This window comes from Cimex lectularius, unplaced genomic scaffold, assembly GCF_000648675.2.
Source record: "Cimex lectularius strain Harlan isolate CLEC.00 unplaced genomic scaffold, Clec_2.1 scaffold116, whole genome shotgun sequence".
Lineage (NCBI taxonomy): Eukaryota > Metazoa > Arthropoda > Insecta > Hemiptera > Cimicidae > Cimex > Cimex lectularius.
The window spans coordinates 1942745-1963765 of record NW_019392765.1 but is presented as its reverse complement, the minus strand read 5'-3'; the positions used below and the strand labels follow the sequence as shown (position 1 = coordinate 1963765).

The window sequence follows — 21021 nt, the reverse complement described above, 5'->3', positions numbered from 1 at the left end:
CAATTCAATCTAAATAGAGGATACAAAAACAAGAATATAGCTATCATGTCAGATAGCTAAGCAGCCATCAAAGCACTAAGCTCAAATACCATTAGTTCAAGGATGGTGCTGAACTGCAAAACCAGATTAAATGTATTAGGCTCGCAGAATAAAGTCAGCCTCTGCTGGGTCCCAGGACACATGGGAGTAGAAGGCAACGAGAAAGCGGACACCCTTGCAAGAAAAGGGGCTGCCACACCGCTAATAGGACCCGAACCCTTCTGTGGAATAGGAATACACACTATTAACAAATACCTCAGACAGAAGGACAAAAAGAAAATGAGCGAACTTTGGAATTCACTTATTGGACATAGACAATCCAAGAATCTTCTAACCAATTTTGGCAAGAAAGAAATCACAGAATGTGTCAAAGGAAGCAGGAATAGACTGCGAATCCTAACAGGATTCCTGACAGGACACTGTAGATTAAATGAACATCTAAAGAAAATTGGAATAATCCAAGATGGCACATGTAGATTCTGCAAAGAAGTAGAAGAGACACCAACACACTTACTAACAAACTGCGGAGCTACACTAGCCCGCAGGAGGAAGTGTTTTGGGATGTACAATGTGACCATAGAAGAACTACAACCACTGAAACCGGGCCTATTAATCAAGTTTCTTGATGAAATAGGACTCACCGATGTGCTTTAGGCAGAGCACAGGGGATACAATATCTCTTAAAGGGCGCAGTATACCATACCCTGAATTATTATATCTCTATTGGGGGTATCGTGAAAAAAGGGCTATTGGCGATGGCGGGAATTGAACCCACGACCGCGGGGTCTTCGGGGGTTCAATTCCCGCCGTCGCCTCTGGCCCTTTTTCAGTCTGGAACTTGAGTTAGTTGTTTAGGTCTAGTCCTGTACTGTACATGACGGTTTTCTGTTTGTTCCTTCAACTTTAACCCGTTTTTGAAGTAGCTTATAAGTACCGGGCACAACGGGTTGTAGATCTACAATAAAACTGAAATCGCGAAAAAATCGAATTTTTCGTACATGAGGAGTTTCTGAAATGACAGATTCATTTTTTGTATTTGTTTGTAATGGTTTTTATTTCTTATAAAAATCTTGAAATTCATTTTACTAGGCAAAAATTTATGGATTTTGAAAATAATTTAAGCGTTTGGTTATTCGAAATTATGCCTTATTTTACCGCTTATTAGTAAACATCATGGTATTATTATTATTGGGAAGTTCAAACCAAGTGTTTCGCTATCCCTGCTTTGCAGAGGCTCTTGTCTGTGTGGCAAAGGCTAACAGGTTCTCTGTGACTAATTTATGCAGCAATATACCATAAGAGAAGATCAAAGATGGCTTCTGCCTCCCCCCCCCCCCATTAGTTATTGTCACAATGGATCCAGCATCCCGAATATTGCCCGCATCCCTCTTAGCATTAATTCGCTTACATCTAGCTATTTGCTATGATTTATCGGCGTGATATGAAGCAACAGATGCCTTGCACATTGCAGACGTCCGTTACGCCCGAAGGCTTCTGTGATGCATGCCCGGGATTGGAAGGGCGTCGTCACGGGACCCTTGTTGCACCTAGACAAATAATTTTATTGCTTAATTAAACAATTGTTAGATAAATGATAGAGGATCTGGGTTTGGTAAGGACGCCTACAGCCACAGGCAGACCAAAGTGATCGGAAACTACCAAATTTTGTTATGATTTATGTCAGAGTACCATCGAAATTTGTAAATCAACATAAATTATTTAGTGATAGTTTTATGATTTTAAATTTTAACTGGAGCAAGGGGATGCTGAAGAGCAAATAAAATAAAGTATTTGGGACCGTGCCAAGCTGAAACTATTGGGTTGTCCGGAAAATAATGCAGGATTTTGGTATTAAACAAAAAAAAAGAAACTAGTTACTTTAAAGCAATGTTCTTTAATCAAAATAATTTCCCATACTCTCAATACATTTCTCCCAACGTGTTGGTAACTTATTAATTCCGTCTGAGTAGTATTCAGAATTTTTAGAATTGATAAAGTCAATAAATGCATTTTCCAGTTCCGTTTGATTTTTGAATATTATGTGTTGTAAGTAGTGGTCCAGGTGTCTAAAAAAATGGTAGTCAGTAGGCGAGAGGTCCGGAGAGTAGGGTGGGTGAGGCAAAGTTTCATAGCCAAGCTCCAATAATTTTTGTGACGTTACACGTGACACATGTGGTCGAGCGTTGTCATGCAACAAAATGGGCCCTTTCCGATTGACCAAAGAGGGCTTCATTACTGCCAATTTCTGATGCATGGTATTAATTTGGTTACAGTATGATTCAGCATTGATGGTTTCGCCAGGATTTAAGAAGCTGTAGTGTATTAAACCAAATGAAGCCCACCATACCGTAACCATTACCTTTTTTTGATGAGTTGGGGGCTTTGGAAAATGTATTGGAGCTTCTCCTTTGTCGAGCCACTGTCCAGAATCCACTTTTCGTCACATGTAACAATTCTGGCCAGAAATGGGTCATTTTTGTTTCGACAAAGAAGTGATGCACAAACATCAAAGCGCTGATTTTTTTGGCGATCGTTTAATGAGTGTGGAACCCAATTTTCGAGTTTTTTCACTTTTCCAATCGCCTTGAGGTGGTCAGCGACGGTCGTTTTACTGACTTTGAGTTGCTCTGCAAGTTCTCGAACAGTTGTTTTGGGGTTTTCTTCCACCACTGATCGCAGAACATCATCATTAAGAGAGGAAGGCCTTCCACGACCTTCTTCATCTTCAAGGCTGAAATCTCCCTCCCGAAATTTTTTAAACCACCTTTGCACAGTGCACTCATTAACACAACCCTCGCCCCAGACTTGGTTAATGTTTCTAGCCGTTTGGGCTCCGCTTCGGCCGAGTTTAAACTCGTAAAAGAAAATCGTACGAAATTCTCGCTTTGACATTATAAGGATGACTGAATTATTTCCAAGTAGCGGAATGCTACAGAGGTAAACAAACAATATCATTTGGAAGAGGATTAATAAGTGTTGACATTCATACAAATGAGTAATCCTGTAAACGTAAACAGAATATTTTATATAGATTTTTTTTAATGAAAACTTAAAATCCTGCATTATTTTCCGGACAACCCAATACTTTGAAGGTTTATTTATTGGGCTGAAAATAATGCCCTTACTCAATATTTGGGGCCGATAAACTTTAAGTTCCTACTTGCTCACTGCTAATTACTTTTTAATTCATATATAGTCGACTCTTGATGGGGTACCCAAAGGACTACAGAAATAATTCGAATTATCAAGTGGAAAGATTAAAAAAAATTAAGAGTTGATATGGGTGGTAATCCCTTCAGAGAAGAATGCAGGTTTGGTTTGTGGCAATCAGATGATTCCGTGTATGGAGAAGATGTGAAGAACGCTTTGCTTCATGTGCCATGCTTGAGCCACAAAATTTTCAATGAAAGTAATGGTGTAGCCGGGAACACCTATGCGCCTTGGTAGGGTGTGCCCATTATGCGACGTCAAGCGCACGCCACGTACAGTCACACAAAGTGTATCACAATAATCAATATCACAATCGCAACGCCTCTTTTGTTCTTAATGCATTATTTTGAGCACAACAATGTAATTAATTGTTAGTTAAATTTAATTGTTTTAAATAAAGTTATTCTGGTGTTTCGATAAATTTTCTGCCTAACCATCATAATTAAATAATTTTTATTTAACTCATGAAATTTTGATCTCGTTTAATTTGGTTTCCATTAAAATAAGAATGTTGTAATTAATATAACGACAAAATTATATATACATAGTTTGAAATAAACTACAAAAAATATGAGTGTCCTGTTCAGACGCTACTCGATGAAAATGATGTAATTTTATGAGCAAAACCATGAAATAAATTGTTAGTTAAATTTATTCTGTCAATAAATGGTATTCCTGTGTTTTGATAAATTTTCTTCCTAACCATCATAATTAAATAATTTTTATAAAAAGTTATGAATTGTTGATCTCTGTTAATTTGGTTTATATTAAAATAAGCATGTAGTAATTAATATAACGACAAGAATACATGTATTTTGAATAAAAATATGAGTGTCCGGTTCTTTTGTCTTTGACTGTACTCGATGTTACCCGATGAAAATCTGGACAGTGGGGCAGCAGCAGATCGTAGAGTAGGGTAGAGTTGCGTGGCATTGGGCAGATGTGCACGGGGGTAATACAATCTTATGGATAATTGGACATTAGATTTGCGACGGGTAGCATCGGGTGTGTTCCCCGCTTATTCTTTCAGGAAAAGGTTCGGTTTTTTGCCTGGCGAACAACGAAACGCATGTCTCAAGGTGCTTTAACTGCTGTCGCTCAGTGAGCTCATGAGGGTCCATAGATCAAGTTTTTTGATTTTCCCTCTTCCTTATTTGTCTTGACACGGTAGTTGCGCGTGCATTTAGTTCTGCTGCGAGTCCTCTGACTGTTTGATAGTGGCTTTTATCCACCTGAAGCTTAAGGACATCGTTGTCAATTAAAGTTGGAGGTGTTCTGAATGGCTGGTTTTCCAATTCAGTATTCCCTTCCTCAAACCCTTACTGATGTTTCTTGCAGTCTCAAGCTGCCGAATGACCGAGTTTAAACTCGTAAAGGAATAGTACACGAAAATCGCCTGTTTCCATGACTAGACTAAAAAGTCTGTAATGTATTGGGGAACTCATCATTATAAACAAAAGTGGATAATTAATAACTGCTTAATTATAATATGTAAACAATTGGAAGTAAACAACAGAAAACCGATATATCCTCTCTGAATATCTGAAACTATAAAACCGGACATTTCATGTGAAACAGCCCAATATTTTCATACATTTTCTCCAAGTTGTTCAGAAAATTAACTTACTACTTTAAGGCAGCTAAATATTATCAAAAGATTTTCTATTTATCTATTCTGCCATCCTACACGCAAAATTAAAATTAAAAACAAAATTCTTTTAAATTCAATATATACTTGGCTTCAGTCAGGTGGCAGTTTTATTTGATTTTTTATTATTTTATTTTAATTATTTTTTTTACAACTGCATTGTTAAGTGCAACTAGTAAAACATATAGTCTATACAAAATAATAATAATTAATAATAACAATAATAATAAATCTTGGGTCGTCCGTGGCCCCATCGGTTTTGGCGTTGACACGGCGCTCATCAACGGTCAAGGTCCAGGGTTCGAATGCAGGGCTGCTGGATACTTACAAATGGGCTTTTTTTCAAAAAACATCGGCACCCTGAGGGTTTATATGACCTCTGCTGTTGTGAACCCTCGTAAAAAAAATCTTTATTTGTAAAAATGTTCATTACATATAAATTTACAACAAAAAATATTATTTTGGTACATTCCTGCCTGCTGTCAAAAAGCAACTAGACAGCAGGGATTTTCGGAGCTCATCAGAGAAATAAACAGAATATATCTTTATAAAAGTATAAGAAAAACAAACAAATAAACAAACATATACAGAATAAACATGTAGCATGAAAAACAACAACAAAAAAACAAAATTAAATCTTGGCTGTAAAATGTCTTAACTACAATTTAAAATTTTTTGCCTTCTTTGTACTTTTTGAAATTTGGAATAATGATCCTCTCTTTATGAAAAAACCACGTGCCATGTTCAATGAAAAATTATAATATTGCGTGTTTTTGACATTGTAAAAATGTGAGTTAGCCAATGAATTGTGTCTTGTGTTTTATTCACTGATATATTTAGTTACAAGTTTATTTTTATATATACAAACATGAACATTTAAGAAAGATTTGGTATAGATTCATGACTTTAAATTCACTGTATAATTTTTTCGTATTATACCTATACGGTTTACGTAAAATAATTTTAAGAAGTGAGTTTATAATTACATCCAGAGTCTTAGTGTAGCATTTATTAGTAAACCCCCCCCCCCAAAGGAAACAATATCATAGGCTATTATGGATTGTGCAAGTGAAAAATATATTGCCTTTAAGATTTCAATTTTCATAAAGTTGTGTAAAATTCTAAATTTATAAAAATGCTTTCTCAGACAGGAAACCAAAAAATCAATATGTAAATTAAATCTCGAATTTGAGTCCAATGTTACACCAAGATATCTAACACCGTAAGCAACATATAAACAATAACATTGAAACATGAACAGCAACCGTCAAGTAATCGATGCCGTTATTACATCAATATTATTAGTGAGATGGATTCCATCCTAGGAGACCGACGTCAAATGTTGTCGGGGGCCATCTTAGTCTCCTGTCAGGATGATTAGGTAACCTGGAATGGACCAACTTTTGGTTTATGTAACAGTGATGACTTCAAAAAAATATTATTATATCATGAAGTACCTCGGCTAATAACACATTTTCCCGAAGAAAGCGGGTACAGGATCTAGACGGATATCACATCATAAAAGAATACCGTGCTCCTGGAAGAGTATTTCTACAAAGGACGTGGGTTCGAATCCCGCTCGTGACACTTCATTTTTCATCAATGTTTCTAACATGGACAATTATCCGTCGGTTTCTCAAGAACCAAATCAATAAATAAAGTTTCTGTAAAATAACAAATTTGCAATTAATTAATCAAATTTTCATACTACCCGAGCGAAGGGGGCGACTGCTGGCTTTTGTACTGTCGTTTACTCATAAATTTCTGATCTCGTTTAATTTTGTTAACATTAAAATAAGTACGTTGTAATAAATATAACGATAAAAATACATTTAGTTTTAAATAAACATCAAAATACATATGATTAAATAATGTGTGTAAAAATTGAGTAAAGATTTCAACAAGGAAGTAAAATTGTTTGGTTTTTATTAATCAAATTTTCATACTATAAAAATATTTCGGTTTCTCAACCAAAGACTTCAAACATCGTATAGACCGAAGGGTCCGTCTATCATCGCTGTTTTTTTCCCGGCTTGCTGCCAGGGCCATTGCCGGCAGCTCACGTTTTTTCCACATCGCGTTTTTTGGATAATCAATAAGGGAAATAGGGCGCTCCACTAGAGTAGATAGGTGATTTATTTTTCTGATAGAACTGGTATAATTTACAGTCGGTAATGTTTAACCCATTCACACGTAGTGGAAAGGCCCTGAAAAGCCCAAAGTAAAAAAAAAAAAATAATAATAAAAAAATAATAATAATAATAAAAATACACTCACATTATGGAAATCACAGTCTAATTTCAGTGATATTCAGGGTATGTCATACTTCTAAATGAACTATTCTGTACCTTAGATGTGAAAAATCGTTCTTTTTAATGATCGGATCAAAACAGCTCACTCAGTGAAATAAATCAGCTCTTTTTCATGCCCCTCACAGCTCGCATTCACCAAATTTATCAACTTTGGTTTTTCGAATTTCGGTATGCCATCGCCAGAGCCAAATGTAAATTGGGTCATATCATCTCTCTGTCCCGTCAATAAATACATTCATTGCAGACGTTGTGGCAACACTGATTGGTGGCGTTAGTTTCCAATTTTTTAAACTACTAAATGCAAAGGAATCGCGAAGAAGGGCGATAAAGTCCTTGATGATGCTACATTAGCTAGAGCCATAGGCAGACTGGTTGTTACAATAAAATGTTCTAAATTTTAAATCACCGACTTTGTCGCTATAAAATGGGCGTATCAATAAAGGAAATTCTAATAAAAACTTTCTAAAAGTTATTAGAAAAATGGAAAGTGTCGGTACTCTTTGAAGATCGATCCGCGGACTGCAGGGACTGCTTAATGCTTCGGTTACTATGGATGCGAATTCTGACGAAATTTTGTTCTGACAAGTTCTGACGAGTTCGTCCGAACAAAAATGCTTGTTTTCCAATGGGAGTGTTTAGGACATGAACGACAAAAAATATCACAACAGAGCTATTTCTCGGCCATAGTGGGTGAAAGTGGCTCAAGAAATCAACACTAGGAATAAGCCATATTTGGTTAGTAGTCATAACTGACCATATTACTTATTCTAATGAATAATTCTTTTTAACCAAGGTTTTTGGTTGAGTCGAAAAATTAGTGTCACGAGCGGGATTCGAACCCACGACCTTCGGCTCGATACGCCGCTACTCTAACCACTTGAACTGTCGTGACTTCGATTCCCTCGGATACCAACTTATCTCAACCTACAACCGTTCGAATTTTCCCTCTTTTTGCCATTTTCAAATGTCGTATAATCAGGATTCGATTCTCGGTGACAAATAAAATGGCCACGGGGAGCTGTTAATGAAGTGATACTTCTTTTACTTATTAAATATAAATCCATTTATGTTTTAGTGGTCAATAGACCAAGTTACGTCTTTCAATTAATTATTTTTTTTATGTAAGGTCTTGGTTGAGATAAAAAAGTGTATAAAAAATAGTAGTCATAATTGACCATATTAATTATTTTAATGAATAATTCTTTTTAATCAAGGTTTTTGGTTGAGACGAAAAATTAGGGTCACGAGCGGGATTCGAACCCACGACCTTCGGCTCAATACGCCGCTACTATAACCACTTGAACTGTCGTGACTTCGATCCCCTCGGACACCAACTCATCTCAACCTACAACCGTTCGAATTTTCCCTCTTTTTGCCATTTTCAAATGGCGTGCAATCAGGATTCAATTCTCAGCGATTTATGAAGTGGCCACGGGGAGGTGTTAGTGAAGTGATACTTCTTTTACTTATTAAATATAAATCCATTTATGTTTTAGTGGCCAATTGACCAAGTTACTTCTTCCAATTAATTATTCTTTTTATGCAAGGTCTTGGTTGAGATAAAAAAGTGTATAAAAAGGTGTCGGAGAGGATCAAAGTCACGACAGTTCAAGTGGTAGAGCAGCGGCGTATTTAGCCGAAGGTCGTGGGTTCGAATCCTGCTCGTGACCCTTACTTTTTTATCTCAACCAAGACATTACATAAAAATGAAAATTAATCGAAAGAAGGGACTAGCTATAAGTTTGAAACCCTCCCTTCTCGTCTCTTGTGGTAAATAAGTGGTTAACATGCCCTGTTTTCCCACGACCTATCAACAATAATTTAATCAACGGACTTTTAAGAAAATAGAACTCAATAAGTTTCTTCCATTTTGCTGGGAGGCAGAAACGACTGACTATCAGCAAACGCGCACAATGTAACCACCAAACCGAGGATTTCGGACATACTCGTCAGAACAAAAGTTCGTCAGAATTCGCATCCATAGTAACCGTAGCCTAAAGCCAGAAACACACTTACCCGATGCTACGCCATGCGGCGCTACCCGATGCTACCCGACGCAAATCCAAATTCCGATTTTCCATAAGGTTGCATTACCTCCGTGCACATCTACCCGATGCTATGCCACGCTGACGTACCCGACGCTCTGCGATCCCCACTGTCCAGATTTTCGTCGGGTCGCATCGAGTACAGTCGAAGACAAAAGAACCGGACTCTCATATTTTTATTCAAACTACATGTATTATTGTCGTTATATTAATTACAACATACTTATTTTAATTTAAACCAAATTTACTGTGATTAAAAATTAATTAGTTTTTATTTAAAAAATTAATTTTAATGGTTTGGTAGAAAATTAATCAAAACACCGGCATACGATTTTTTGATATAATGAATTTAACTAACAATTTATTGGCGTAATATACTAAAATTAGAACAATTTATTACACGGTTTTGCTCATAAAATTTAATTAACAATTTATTTCATAGTTCTGCTTGTAAAATTACATCATTTTGTAATGTCGGGTAGCATCATAACAGGACACTCATATTTTTTGTAGTTTATTTCAAACTAAGTACATGTAATTTTAATGTAAACCAAATTATACGAGATAAAAAATGCATAAGTTTTTATAAACATTGTTTAATTATGATGGTTAGGAGTAACTTATAAACAAACTTATAAAAAATTAAGTTTAACAAACAATTTATTAGATGGTTGTGCTCATAAAATTTAACTAACAATTTATTACAAGGTTTTGCTCAAAATAGTGCATTAAGAACAAAAGATGCTTTGCGATTGTGATAAACGCTGTGGACTGTACGCGACGTGTGCTTGCGTCGGATAGATGTGCACACCCCACCAAAACGTGGCAAGGCGTCAGGTAGCATCGGGCAGCGTCGCATGGCGTAGCATCGGGTAAGTGTGTTCCTGGCTTAAATCAGCCAGTGGCGAGAGAATAATGCCAACTGAAAACTTCAATGAAGACTCAATTTAACTTATTGACAGTGACGTACAGAGTAGAATCAGTTTATTTAATTCAAACGTACAACCTCGGAGACATACTGAAGATGTCGATATGACGAAACGCGTCTGAAAAACGCGCGAGCATAGGCAGACCTATAATACCCAATCTTTGTATTTTAGGATTTTATTTTTAAATTCGACCATCAATTGTAAAATCCTCGCTGTGTTTCAAAAGTTGTTTAAAACCTTTAGGTAGGCCATAAGGTAAATTTGGCATTTCTACTGCCTTGGAAGGTAAAACACTCCACCGAACGGACGAAGGGGGTCAAATTGTTAAAGGCAGGATTTCCCCGTCCTATTTCCGATCGTTCTAATTGGTAAGGGAAAAAAGGCCCGTTGGGGCAATCCCTTCGGGAATTTTAATGTTGCCCCGGATCTACATAACTTAGCACTCACACACGCGCCCAAGCGTACACATTTACCAACGTTCGGTCCTAGGAATTAAGGTAGGGACAAAAAACTCTTAAAAAAGATACGTACAGGGCTACAGCCTTTCTTTCCTGTCGAAAGTATTTTTATTAAGACCCTTTATATCCGTCTAAAAATATGACTAAATACGTGGATTTTTTATTGAATAATATATAAAATATATCGTTGAACGTTGAAACTTTCGTTTGTAATCATAACTGAAATATTGTACTGTTAACTTAAATAGGTATATCAAGAGAAAATGTACGGACTTTATTGCATGTTGGACGTAAAGTAATTAAGCACGGGAGATACAAAGAAACCGACGAGTAGAGGGTTGTTAATGGCAAGGGGGTTTAACAGGGCCTCAGGGTAGTTCTCTCATTTCACAGACAACTACTTTCCCAAGGTTGAGAAAACAACAATCTCACGTTGCAAGTTTAAGCCGGATTATTGGTGTCTATTCCAAAGGGGAAACTTAATACATCAAGTAATTAAATAACGATTAATCAGTATAAAAAATGAGTTTTTTTTAAACAAAACAATATAATAAAAAATTATTATTGTTTTAGGTAGAATGATAGTTTTATATCACATCTAGCAGGGAAAAATATTTTCTTTCTTTTGTTTAGGTTGTTTTTATCGGTAGCGTTGAAAAGCTAGTATGGTATTTGACGCTGAACGAGAAGGTGGATATTTCATGAAATCCCTGGCTTTGCCCTGAGAGATTTTCATGAATAACATCGCCCATCTTGGCCCATTTATTTATACGGAATTTATCCAACAGTTCGAAACCGGTTTGATCCAAAACTTAATAAAGTATGACGTGGTATGTTTGCCCAGTAGGCGAATTCTAGCAGTAATCAATTGTTCAATTCACTTTCTGAAATCGCAAGTTTCAGTATTGTAAGTAGATGCTCATAATTGTTAACATTGCGAATTGTTAATAGTAGTTTCAAATTCGAAAGTCCTCGAAAGCTTGACGAAGAAATTGAGTGTATTCCTTTTCTTTCAAACTGACCTTGTCTTTAATTTTTCATCACAAAAGTATAGTCACAACGCAAATATAATAAATAAAAAATATAATTTTAACTTATAAATAACTCACTATTACAAAAGTCACAATAACTATATATAATATTCAAATTATTTATAACTTTTCTATAGTTAAAATGAAAGCTTCCATCTTTATTTGATTTCTTTGATTACCCTTCTATCAATATTTGTTTGCCCATAATATGGCGGTACAAGAGGGGCAATTCAATTTATATTAAATTGATATTACGAAATTATATCAGAGATAATTAGGATTATAAGCGTAATCATAAACACAAAGCATTACCATAAAAAAATTAATATCGTTCTGACAACTTTCCTGTTTAAATTATCATTTCTAAGAAACTTTTACTTAACAGAATAAGGAAAATTTTTATTTCAATATTTGGCGATTTTCAATAACAACACAAATAAGAAGGATTAATAGAATAATATCACTGATAAAGATAAATATTAGGTAGATAGTTAGGTGGTAGATAGATAAAATGGATAGATAGATAGGTAGATAGATAAATAGATAGATAGATAGATAGATACATATATAGAAAAAGAGAGAGAACAGTGTGAGAGAGGGGGAGAGAGAGAGTGAGAAAGAGAAAGAGAGGGAGAGAGAAAAAGAGGGAGAGAAAGAAAGAGAAAGAGAGAGAGAGAGAGAGAGAGAGAGCGAGAAAGAGAAAGAGAGGGAGAGAAAGAAAGAGAGGGGGAGAGAGAGTGAGAAAGAGAAAGAGAGGTGAGAAAGAAAGAGAGGGGGAGAGAGAGTGAGAGAGAAAGAGAGGGAGAGAAAGAAAGAAAGAGGGAGAGAGCGAGAAAGAGAAAGAGAGGGAGAGAAAGAAAGAGAGGGGGAGAGAGAGTGAGAAAGAGAAAGAGAGGGAGAGAGAAAGAGAGGGAGAGAAAGAAAGAGAGAGAGAGTGAGTGAGAGAAATAAGGATGATTTTCATTTCAGTATTTGGCAATTTTCAATAACTACCAAATAAGTGGCATTAATAGAATAATATCTCAGACAGAGATAAACATTTAGTTAGATAGATAAATGGTTGGTAAAATCCTTTTTTCAAAAAGTTAGTTCCTACTAACAGTAAGTAGAGAATAGAAGAAGAAAACAATCTATTAAACAAAGGCTTAAAATTTGTCCCTAAAACAGAATTGTATACAAAAAAAAACTACTATCCCTTGGTTCATCGGCAGATTGTTGTAACATAAATACAAATATAAAATATAAATGTGCTGAAATAATTAACTTACTATAAATAGGAACTATCTTTTGTTAAAAAAGGATTGAACACCGCAAATCATTCATCATTTCTATAAATGAATAGGTAATTAGATAAATAGTTAGATACATAAATAAATAGAGATAGAGATTGAGGTAGAAATAAATAAATAAATAAATAAATAAATTAAATAAATAAATAAANACGGACTTGGTCAAATTGGTCAAATGTATTCAGCATCTTGTGATGGTTGATTAATGTCCTTCATTTTACGAAACGCATTTAGCCTCCCCATTTCAAATTCCAGCGGTTCACCATAAATCATTTTGCCCCAAGGGCGAACACTAATGTTCCCAGGCTAAGGGTGAAAATCACCGTCGAAGTTAAAGGTGCAATAAATAGAGCAGTTTATGCCCAATAAACGTCACGATTCTAAAATGATGTTTGGCCGAGGTGTGGGAACAATCGCAATTTATTTATAGCAACATCAATTCGACGTCCGGTTTCCAGGAACCTTTAGCAATTTAAGTATTTATTACTGCAGAGTGAACACAACAATACATCTCCATGACGATGTAACAGAAGTACCATTTAAGGAAATTGATTTTATCTTTTGCATATAGCTTTAATATTATCAGAAAGTAATAGAAATAAGCGGCTTACTATATACAATATCCAACAAAAGAAATTGGAAATCGTGACTTTTTAATATTACTTTTTTACGTTAAATGTTATATTTGAATGAAAGACATAAAAAATATGTTTAGATACAAAAATCTAGCTGTCTATACACCCCATGGGATTGGGCTGAGAAAAAAGGATCCGTTCGGATGAGCGCTTCCAAAATCGCAGCAGGTTCTTCGTAGGAATCAAGGTAAACCCGGAAAATAATCGCCGTGTATTATGTAAATCTAACTTTCATGGACAAATAGGTAGAAAAAACCGTTCATCAGTCTAATAGAAAAAAAGCGGCTAAGCTTTGCGAAACGACACGTTGCTGGGCCGAATTCTTTCTGGGGTTGAGATCATTTTTGTGGATGAAAAAAAATTAACCTCCAAGAAACCGACAGTATTAGAAGTATGGATAAGAGTTAAAGGAGAATTCAAACATCAAAATACTCTAGTATTATAGCAGTAAAATAATACTCGGATTTATTGCTTTAACAATCGGGTTTTACGCAACTTTCCGCTCGCTCGCTCTCAGATTGACCTCAATAAATTGATGTTTGGGTTAGCCATAAAGCGAAACGTACCAACAGGGGGCGTAGCTCAGATGGTAGAGCGCTCGCTTAGCATGCGAGAGGTACCGGGATCGATACCCGGCGCCTCCAAAGCGTTTTTTTTTGCCAAACAGTAATTGTAGGAAAAATATTTTAATCATTTTTTTTCCAGTTAATTGGGTCTAAAATTTTAAACAGAAGAACTTGTAAAACTGCGGAAGATTTATGACCGTATGGCGCCATCCCTTGCTTAATACTGACTCAAGACCAGTGCGTATTTTCGCAGTTCTATAATCGTCTGTGTTAAGTACGCCAAATGTATTTTTATATAAAGTTATGTTTAGAATTATCCATTTATTTTGACAACATGTTTTTTTAGCAAATGTTAACTTACTTTAACTGGTTCACCAATGACCATCCGAGGCAACTAACCAGCCTCCTAACCGTTTTAATTACCATAACAATTCTTTAACAGTAAATAATAATAATTTCATGATGTCACAGGTAGTCTAAAATTATTCTTCGAAAAATCTGCTGTCCATTCGATAGGGAAAGAAAATGTTCAATTTCAGGGAAATCGTAAAGCTAGGACCAAAAGTGATTTAGTTTTCGAAACGAAGCTAAATTTCAAGGTAAATTCAAAGACAAATTTTATCGTGTAACGGTATTTAATATAGTGTTATTATTTAATTATTTAATTTAACTGTGATATCATAATTAGGGAGAAGACCTCCTGTTTTCTGCCTGTACTATGGAGCAACAATACATAAACAAAAAAGGATTTTGTATGTTGAATAAGGATTTTAAAAACTTTCTACCACTACGATCTACTCAGATCTTTGGTAAAACTCCTATAAATTATGACCATACCTTCGACATTAGAGAGTTAGTGTGTTAGTTGTGTGTCGGACTCGTTGTCGCAGTTTTCGTGTATTTTGTCAGTATGTTTGTGTCAGTAGTCTCTTTGACAAAGACGAAGGGATACAGGTTTATTATATAAAAAGAAAGGTGTTGTTATGTGTAGCATACATTTTTTATTCTCCATGTTTATCTATCTACCTTGTTGCTCTTACTAACTACTTGTTTCTAATTTTGAAAATAATTTTTATTATATAAAAAGAAAGTTGTTGTTTTTTTGGAGGATTTTAAAAAAACTTTCCTCCACTGCGACCTATTGTATATAGTTTGGAACCCCTTTAAATTGTAGCCATACCAGACATTGGAGAGTACAATTTTTCTTAGTTCTATTTTCCTAAACTAATTAAGATTTTTAGTTGAGATAAAAAAGTCAATGGCACGAGCGGGATTCGAACCCACGATCTCCGGCAGGATACGCCGCTGCTCTACCACTTGAGCTATCGTGACATCGATCCACTCGGACACTAACTTCCCATCTCAACCCACCTTTTTGAATTTTCCCTCCTTTTTGCCATTTTTCAAATCCCACTCGTGCCATTGACTTTTTTATCTAAACTAAAAACCTTAATTAATTCTAATAAATTATATTCCCACTACAAAGTGTAGCGTAGGGTCACTTGTTCGGTATATCTTTACTCGTGGGGTTTTTGAGTTATTCAATCGCCATTTCCTAAATGTCGTGTAAGATGGAAAGTTTGTGTCGAGTGGATCGAGGTCACGATAGCTCAAGTGGTAGAGCAGAGACGTATCCAGCCGAAGATCGTGGGTTCGAATCCCGCTTGTGCCATTGACTTTTTTATCTCAACTAAAAACCTTAATTAATTGTAATATATTAATTGGTAAAGCGGACCACGAAATTAGTGAATTTTTCTAAATCCTTTCCTTGGTGCCTTCGCGCACTTTTGGTATGGGAATTGCTAAGCCGAAATGGGTGTACCGTAACCGGGAAAATGCTTCACATTCGCAAAGGTATTGTTCGAAGTAAATCAAAGTTCATGTGCCCTCATCTCCGGAATTCGATTAATACAGGCTTAATCGTTAATTTCTACTGTCGCCAATGCTATGATAAACTTCTAGGTGATAAATGTTTTAATATGGATCAAGACCATAAAATCAGATATCTAAGCCTGGTTTTAGACGACCGTTTAAAATGGTACAAAAACGATTTCAACATCGATTAAGAAACATTTATTTTCAGTGTAACAAACAACTTCTCCCTTCTACTTAAAATATATTAGCCCTCAACAATCTAAAATTCAGCATACCTTTGTATGCCGGGGAAGGCATGTAAAAATGCAAACAAACTAGTAACAGTTATATAGAAAAAAAAATGGTGCTATGCTTTTTGCCATACAAAATGGAACACTTACTGCCACTCTTCCTCAAATATCACATTTTACCAATACCGTACATTTAGCTTTTCTGAACAGTGAGGATGTTTTTGAATAGAAGTGGAATAATCCATTTATGTTTAGTGGTCTAATTATTTCAAATAATTATTCTTTTTATGCAAGGTTTTAGTGTCACGAGCTATGTCGATGGTGGCAACACTAACTTTTTATCTCAACTAAGACCTTACATAAAAAGAATATTTAATTGAAATAATTAATCGATATATTTGGTAGGATGAAAAAAAATGTTGAACTACAGCTGGTCGGATCACCTTTACATCATTGAAATAATTAACGTTTATTTTGAATTGTTTTCTCTATGTAGGCCCTAAGTGGTTCCACTTGATCCTTAATGAAATCAAGTGTGAATTAAAGCCCAAAACATTTTCTAAAATAATCAAATACTTGGTTATTTGAGTATGTGCCAATAAACCAAAATAAAAATTAGGACCTACTATTTAAAAAGTAAAATTCTCAGTTTTTCATATTTGTTTAAACTATTCTCACTACACTTTAGTTGTAACTATTATTATTTCTATTTTTTTTTCTCTCCTCGTTTAATAACGTTATGTTCCATTCACTTGCTTCCCCTGAACCCTTATTTTTATAATCATTTTACTTCTGGGAAGCCTTAAACAGGATCCACCTCAAGGGTGCCTGTAGCCCCAACTTTCATTATATAAATGTATATAGGTTTCTATTGTACTAGGAAATTTGTACCAACTGTATCTTTTTTCTAGACTATTTATTAGTCTAATAAATTTGGTGAAAAAAATCGGTTTATATGCATTCACCACTGTCACATATATTCAAATAAGTTTTCCCAATAATCGTTGCAATTCATTAAGACTTTTTTCATCTGAGGGTAGGTCACATCGTTTTGTATGGATTTTTAAATGTATATTATTACTGTATATTATAGGCTGTTAGTCGTATATGACCGTATAACACATATCTGATATTTATCATCGCTTTTTTTGTACTAAATGATATGCGATAGACTGAACACATAAAATAGACGTTCCATGTTATATCAATTCAATTTATACGATTTTTTAAAAATGTTTCTGAATTTTTGCCCGTCGCATCGGCGGAATTTGTCTCGACCTCTTCCGAATCTCCTTTGCTTTAATATTTAAAGCCGAGGGATCCAATTTTCTTTAAGTAGTACTTAACAAGGGCCTGCTTTCTCATAAGGTCGCTTAAATATACTTTCGGTTGAACGCAAAGCTGGCACGGTGTGCTTTCAATAGTGGGCAAATTTACTAAATATATGAACCAATTAAACTTTTAAATAAATATTGAACAAATTGAACATAAAGATTGGGTTTTAAAAACATTCTAGTTGTTCATTTTAAGAAAAAGAAAACCTATTCAACATTAAAGATAATCCATTTATATTTTAGTGGTCAATTGATCAAGTTAGTTCTTTCAATTAATTATTCTTTTTTATGTAGATCTTTGGGTGAGATAAAAACAGAGAAAATTCGAACGGTTGTAGGTTGAGATGGAGAGTTTGTGTCCGAGAGGATCGAATTCACGGTAGAGCAGTGGCGTATTTAGGTCGTGGGTTCGAATCCCACTCGTAACACTGACTTTTTCATTTCAACCAAAGACCTTACGTAAAAATAATTAATTAATTGAAACTAGAAAGAGTGTTTAGTGGAGTTAACATATTTTATTAAAATTTTAACTCTCAGAGAATCTTCATTAATGAAAAACTTAGTGATAACACTGATCACTGCTTGAAAAACTGATATATGACGAAATGCTTTTCTATTGAAAAAGTACACAAAATATATATTTTCCCGTAAAATTTCATACTTGTATTTGTTTTATTGAAAGGAAGCTATTTTCGGTTTTCGACTTTTAGCTTCTAGTTTTTCTTGTGGTCATTAGCAATAATAATTAATTCATTAAAGATAAGCCTTAGTATGTAAGTTCTTGGTCGAAATGAAAAAGTTAGTGTCACGAGGGGGATTCGAACCCGCGACCTTCGGCTAGCCTAACATTTCCTAACAGAAGATGTCCCAATGGCGATAAGCGTTTAAGTAGTTCAAAAAACCCGCGAGTGAGGGCGGATCCAATAAGTGACCCTATGCCTGTTCAGTATGAAATCCTAAGGCACTTTTTCTACCGTCTTTTGAAATATTTAAACTCTGTTACCTCGTTAAAGGACATTCACCTTAATTTATATTAGAGAAGATGTTTTTAATAAATAAAATTTACGATTAAAATGATTTATTAATTAATACAAAACTATGCGTGAATATGAAATTTGAATTCACAATTCGATATCATTTTTATTGATTAAGTAGAAGATTTTTTGTGTATTATCCTTTTAATTATGATATAATTAGTTATGAATATTAAATATTATATATCAATTACTAATTATACTTTTTATGTAAGGTCTTGTTTGAGACCCACGACTTTTGGCTGGTTCGAAATCCGCTCGTGACATTTTTTTCATTTCGACCAAGACCTTACATACAAATAATAACTAATGGAAAGAAGTAATTTGGTCAGTCAGACCACTATATATAATGAATTTCATAATTAAAGATAATGCTTAATAATAGTTTAGCTTCAAAAAGTAAAGTAAAACTTTCAATTAATTAAGGTTTTTAGTTGAGATAAAAAAGTCAGTGTCACGAGCGGGAATCGAACCAATGATCTTCGGCTAGATACGCCTTTCTCAACTAAAAACATTAATTAATTGAAAGTTATTAATTGGTCAAGTGGACCACGAAAACTAGTGAATTTAATAAGTTAAAATGAAGTATACCTTCACTAAAGCTCTCCGTGGACATTTCATTTGTCGCCGAGAATCAAATAGTTTACACGACAGTTTAAAAATGTCAAAAAGGAGGGAAAATTCAAAAGATGGGGTAGAGATGGGAAGTTGGTGCTCGAGTGGATAGAAGTCACGATAGCTCGAGTGGTAGTAGAGGCGTATCAAGCCGAAGATCGTGGGTTCGAATCCCGCTCATGACACTGACTTTTTATCTCAACTCAAAACCTTAATTAATTGAAAGATATTAATTGGCCAAGCGGACCTCGAAAACTGGTAAATTTAGTAAAGTAAAACAATTTCGGTCATGCAGGACAAAACAAAATTTTTGTTAATTTATAACTTTCTAAGGTGGAGTCAGAGGAGATTAAGAATTTTAATGCAATATCATATTATCGTCAATATATTGAACATTAAATTGACGGAAATGATGCTGGGCTGATCCCCCAAGATGCAAAATTAATTCACAATAAATTAGCCCACGTCTGCTGACTTAGCTGAGGTCTACATGTGGAATAAAAAGAAAGCATTTAATAATTGCATTATTGATATTAGCTTTAACAAGTAAGAGAAAAAGAAACGCAGATGGAAGAAGGAATGGTTAAGAAAACGTCATCAGCACACTCACTAAATCCCAGGCCCTGAAGATGATCTCAATAAAGATCGAAACGTTGGCATTATAAAGAAAATGTTTTTCTGAAAACGATGTCACACCACACCGCATCTCACGATTTCTGAATAACACTTATTAAAATTGTGTAAAAAGTAAAGTAATTAGAGGGCTTAATGTCCAAATTCTCTCGTTGGGTTCGCGACGAATCGTTAAACCACTTTACAATACTTGTTTCATACTATTCTGAATTAAAAATCTATGGTCCGTGCCGGTGTTCGAACCCGGAACCGCTAGCGTGGCATGTGGCACATCGGTCCCATTTTAATAATAAAAATTAAGTATTTTTTGTTAAATGTTTATATAAAGATTACAGAAAGAGAGAGGAAAGTATTTTTTTTATAAAACTTTATATAAAATGACATTTCTTTTGTGGTATTAGATACACCGAAGTAATGGTTTTCTTTCTTAACGTGAAGTCTGTGTGGCTTATTGTGAGTCCCAATAGGCCGAAAGACATAAAAAGGACAAGACAAGGGCTATAAGGTGTTAACACGTAATTGAGTAAAGATGGTGAAAGGTGGGCAGTTTTTGCCCGCATGCCCCCTTTCACCCACCCCTTAATCTCTAAGGGGCTATTTGCATTGCAAAATCCCGAGTACATTTAATGTCGACTGAGAGGAAATATCAGTTTTTCCGTTCTGGGCACTGGCCAACCCTTTACCATCACTGAAATATTTATGAGAACCTATTGGTAAACCCATGGAATTTTAATTAAGCGGAGTGAGTAAAGTCAACATTTTTCACCAGTTGTTCCAACCTGAGGTCGAAGTTTTTAAAACTCTCCCAGCTACATTGGCAAACTATTCAATAACAGGCTACAATTTCATAGTATTTACTTGTACATTCAACGAGTAAAACAAATGTGTAAATAATTAATAATTTTTTCTGAGCGAGTAAAATTATTATTAAAAATATATAACACAAAACTTACAACAAGATAAATGTTATTATTGATTAATCCATACATATTAAGCGGTCATAATTTTTGACCATATTATTACGGCAAAATACGAAATAGTTGAAAAATGGCAAAAAAGGGCAAATTCGAAAGGTTGTAGTTTGAGTTGAGCAGTTGGTGTCCGAGTGGATGCAAGTCACGATAGCTTAAGCGGTTCG

General features: G+C 34.9%; 1 non-coding gene across 1 annotated transcript; it reads left to right on the top strand.

The window, feature by feature from the left end:
- The first annotated feature begins 14167 nt into the window (after positions 1–14167).
- Positions 14168–14240, top strand: Trnaa-agc. The gene has a single exon. It is a non-coding gene; the product is annotated as a tRNA-Ala (tRNA).
- Positions 14241–21021: the final 6781 nt, after the last annotated feature.